The 5,084-nt window shown below is 43.3% G+C and overlaps 1 long non-coding RNA gene across 1 annotated transcript; it reads left to right on the plus strand.

Moving 5' to 3' along the window:
• Positions 1 to 1,096: 1,096 nt before the first annotated feature.
• On the plus strand, positions 1,097 to 3,528 carry LOC139078236 (uncharacterized). The gene is made up of 2 exons (XR_011531110.1): positions 1,097 to 1,556; positions 3,016 to 3,528. It is a non-coding gene; the product is annotated as an uncharacterized lncRNA (long non-coding RNA).
• The last annotated feature ends 1,556 nt before the right edge of the window (positions 3,529 to 5,084 follow it).

Raw genomic sequence — 5,084 nt, forward strand, 5'->3', positions numbered from 1 at the left:
TAGGCCATCACGGCCTGGCTCCAGACAATGTTTTACCGGTAGGCTCGGAACTAGAATTTGGGTTTCCTGACTCCTGAGTGTGACGGTCTTTCTACTAGACTGGGTTGGAAATTAAAAAAGAGAAGACCCAATTTGAAAGGCTGGCGTTGAGAACTGACCTGTCTGGTTTGGACCTCCTTTTATTCTGTCCCGTGGGGATTGGTGGGTTTATCCCATGGGGATGGGAAAAAAGAATTAACACTTAGCTTTCCTTTCTAGGACTGCCCTGCCTCCTTTCTTCCCTACTCTGCCCTGCTTCAACATCTCCAAATCTTCTGTAGAAGAAGGGCGTGGCCACGAGGTTCCTTGCATTTTACTCTAAGATGCCTCTGTGGGTGAGATCCAGCCTGGCACAGTGGTGGGGCACAGACTGCCTGGATTTGAATCCTGGGTCTGCTGCTTACCAAATATGAGACCTGAAAAGAGTTACTACACTTTTCTCTGCCTCTCTCCCTTTAATGGGGATAATCGTGGTGCCCATATAATAAGATTATAAGAAGGATTAAATGAATTAATTATAAGAGCTTGTATTAGTCAAGACATATGCTTTAATAACAAAAAACCCCCCAAATCTCAGTGGCTTAACCCAATCAAGGTTTATTTTTCACTCAAGCAGAATCTTGATGGGGTTGGGGTAACTCTCCAGAGCCCTCCATGTGGGACTCAGTGATCCAGATTCCCTTCATCTTGTGAAGCATCTCAACATGTGACTCCCAGAGTCTCTCAAATAGCTCATAGTGAAAGTGACGTCATTATCCTCCCTCAGCCAATTGGCCAGAATTAGTCACATGGGCCCAATATAATTACAGAGGAGTCTGGGAGACACAGGAACTATTTGGTGAACCCCACTGTCTTCCAGGGTATGTAAGTTTTGTTAAATATAAAAAAAAGTTATTTTTAAAGAAGCCTCATTTTTATGTGTTGATAATTTAATTTTCTTACTGGCATGTCATATTTTACTCCTGTTTATTATTTCTTATTTTACTCTCAATTTAAAATTTTTATCGCTTCTTATTCTTTTATGTTTTCCATTAATTTTCCTTTGTCTTTCTAACAGCCAACAAGAAGCCGTTTAGCAGGGACAGCAGGAGTGATAAACCCTATCAATATCTGGGAAAGCTGGAGGTCACTTTTCTCCCCACCCCAGCTACTTCGGTAGCCACCTCCTTGGTTCCCTTGGATGATCTTCCAGTTCTTTCAAAATCTCACCCTGGGATGCTTATGGGATCCACGGTTCAGCTTCCCCAGGGCTTTGATTGTCTTCCTGTTGTCACATGCCTGAGTTGTTGGAAAGATGTTGCCACTGACATTTCCTCTAGGCCTAATGCAAGACACCATATGTTTTTAAATCCACAGTCTCTGACACATGGAACTTTGCCTTTTGAAGACAAACAAGCCACACCAATAGCAAGCAACAACCCGGGGGGATGGCTAACAGAGGTCTTATTCAGGGAGGTACTCCAGCCCGGTGTTGGTGAAGAGCCAGGGGTGCTGACCTTTCCTACAGGGACCCACAGGTGGGTGGCACCTCCCAGCCCCCACGACATTTCCTCTTGAGTTATCCACTTCCACCTTGGCAGGCCTTAAGACAGCTCTTGCTAGGGAGGCCCTGTAACCCCCTTCCCTTTAAGAGAAGTGTTAAGCAGAAGCATCGCAGAAAGGGACATGCTCTGATTTTTTGAATGCGGTCAGCTGGGAGATCAACTGCGTCTGTCAGGAACATATAAAGCAGTGTGCGCTGGTGAGAATTCTAAAATCTGAAAAGAAGGGAAGTTTATCCCCCTGCAGAGTAGGGGCCTGGAGTTCTCCTGGGAAAGCTCTTGGGGTATCGGGAAAGATGAGCACTGGGATTCTCTGCTCTACATCCATCTCTCTAAAGGTCGATGGATGCCTTCCTGGGAAGCCTGGCAGCGGGCGGGGGCGGGGGTGGTGGTCTCTGCGGAGGGATGTTATCAGCTTGCAGAGCTGAGACTATGATGACAGGATGCCCTATATCATGCATATATCTAATCCTCTCCTCGCCCCATGAACTCTAGGGATGGTATTTCTTGTACATAAATGTCTCAGCCTCTCATCCTACAATGGAACTGATCTCTGGCCCAGCCCCACATAGAGGCCTCGCCCTCTGTCTTTTCTTGAAGGCGTGCCTGGACTCTTTGCCCTCCTCTCGCTTGCGGCGTACACCACTGTTTCTGGGAACGTTCTCCGCTTGACTAATTCTCCAATAATCCTCATGCCAGTGTGAAAATCCCACAGTCTCCTTAACCTGCTTCAGGAACTGCTAAGCAATGCTCGGCTTTGGACCGGTTGAGCTGGGCTTGTGAGCATCAACGTGAACGGCTTCTTGGGGAATTACGGCTTGTGTAGGGAACAAGGCTGCTTCTTCAGATCCAGCCAGCCATCTGGAGTACGCTCCTCAGAGACAAGGCATTTCTTCTTGATTTATCTGGTTGGGATTATAAAGGCATGAATCCTAATACATTGGCTTAAAACGTAGATTTTAATATTAGTTTTTTTCAAGAGACCTGGAATTTAGCATATTTATCTCGTCATATTCATGGTTTTGGATCTCTTATTTCTCCAGTGGCATAGGTAAAGAAAAGTTGGCCCAAATTTTTCTTTCTGTATATACCACATGTCTCTCTTTGGCTCTTATGACCAGGACATTTTGTCTTTCTGGTTCTGACAAGCAGGACATGAGTTGCCTTAGCACATTTCCCCTCCAAAGGCACCCCCCACCCCGTCTGTTTGGACATATGATACCTCTCTAAGGATCTTTTATCTTGCACTTAATCCACAACCCCAGGGCAGAATTGGTTATCTCTGGGGAATGGATGCCAGAGCTGTCTGGGTGTCCCTTGGGGTCCTACTTGGAGCCATTAGTGATAGCTGATTGCTCTTCAAAGCCACTCTTAAAGATACAGATATACGCACTTTTGAGGGAAATTCCTCACCCTTCTTCTTATTTTTTCACAGAACCTGCTGGAGCTGAGAGGTGGAATACAGCATAAACCCTGGGGAAGCTGTGCCCATCTTTCCAGTCCAGGGCTCAATATATTCAAGTTGGTCCTTCTTTGTTTGCTTCCATCTTCAAGTGGGATAGTCTCAACCAGGGAAAGCCATTCCTCTTCCTTGATTATCATCCTTGGAGTAGTGCCCTGGCGCTATCTGCCCTCACAGTTGCCTGGAGAAGTGAGAGGACCCAGAGGAGTAAGATGGACCAAAGACTTTTCAATTTCTGTTGGGGAAGAGGCTAGGAATTGGGGATGGTGGCCAAAGAGGGCCTAACTTTATCAACAAAGTTCTGATTATTTAACCAGGAGAATGTATTTGTGTGTTATTAATGTAATTAAAAATTAAGCAAAGAAATAAGGTGAACACTCTACGTCTTAGACACTAACATAAATGGATGTACTGGATACAGTAAAATGCATCGAACTGAACTAAACCCAAAAGACAATAAAAACTTTGGTGACTTATAAGAGAAAAGTTTTCCCTCTCATTTTTTTCATGCCTTTGGTCAACAGATACTTGATAATATCAAACCAAATTTATTCAAATTGTACCTTGCCAGATGTGAGATTTGTCTTTCTAATATCTAGTGTGACAAGAAATCCCAAGGAATAGATCAGATTGTATTCCTGTCTTGGTACTACATAGTTGTAACTGTTGTAGTTTATCTGAAAATTGTTTGGCTATTCTTGGGTGTTAATTGTTTTTCAGATAAACTTTAATATGATTTTTTCCAAGTTACCTACTAAGAGACTCACAGGGATTTTGACTGAAGCTGAATTAGTTTCTTCTTTAAATTTCGCCAGAATTGGCATTTTAACTATAGTTATTCTTCCCAATTCCTGCATTTCTTCATTTATTCTCATCTTCTTTTAGGTCCTGAGATAGAGTTCTGTGGTTTTCTCTATGTGAGTCCTGCACATTTCTTAAATTTATTCCTAGGTTTTTAATATTTTGTGCTGCTATTATCAATACAATCTTTTGTTCTTTCTTTTTTTTGTTGTGAGGAAGATTGGCCCTGAGCTAACATCTGTGCCAATCTTCCTCTATTTTGTATGTGGATATAGCCACAGCATGGTTGGATAAACGATGTTGTAAGTCCATGCCCAGGATCTGAACCTGCGAACCCTGGGCTGCCGAAGCGGAGCACACGAACTTAACCACTACACCACTGGGCCGGCCTCCTATAATCTTTCTTTTTCATTATGTTTTCTAACATATTATTGATGCTATATTAATGAATGAATTAATTCACTAGTTCATTCTGCAAATTTTAAAAGGAAACCATTTATTTTGCATACTTATAACCTGTTCCTTTACTGACTCCTTGTTACTCTTAATAAGTTTGGGATTACTAGGCATATCTCATTGATTGTGATAATTTTGAATCTTCATTTACAAAGTAATTGTGGCAATTTAAAAACCTGTATACAAATTCTTTGACACTCCTTTTATAGAGGATGAGTCTATATCTTCTCCCCTGTAATCAGGGCTGACCTCAGAGAATCCCTTACAACCAATAGAATCCGACAGAAATTGTGCTTTGTAACTTAGAAGGCCAGGTCAGAAAATGCCACTCAGTTACTGCCAGAGTCTCATGGGACACTCTGGGTGAAGGCAGGGGCCAGGTCATGAGTGTGACTACCCTGAGGCCACCATGCTGGAGAGGTCACATGTAGGCACCTTAGTTGATAGCCCTACTGACCTCCCAGCCAACAGCAGCCATGTGCATGAGCCATCCAGGACATCCAGCCTAGGCAAGTCTTACAGATAACTGCAGCCCTAGCTGACATCTGACTGTAACCACAGGAGAGACCCTCAACAAGAACTGGCCAGATGACCCCTCCCTGAATTCCTGACCCACAAAATCACTAACAAAATAAAAATGGTTGTTTTAGGCTAATTTCTTACACAGTGATGGTAACCAGAATAGTAACCTCCTTTTTTTTTTTTTTTGAGGAAGATTAGCTCTGAGCTAACATCCACTCCCAATCCTCCTCTTTTTTTGCTGAGGAAGATTGGTGCTGAGCTGA

The sequence above is a fragment of the Equus przewalskii genome, chromosome 21 (genome assembly GCF_037783145.1).
Source record: "Equus przewalskii isolate Varuska chromosome 21, EquPr2, whole genome shotgun sequence".
Classification (NCBI taxonomy): Eukaryota; Metazoa; Chordata; class Mammalia; order Perissodactyla; family Equidae; genus Equus; species Equus przewalskii.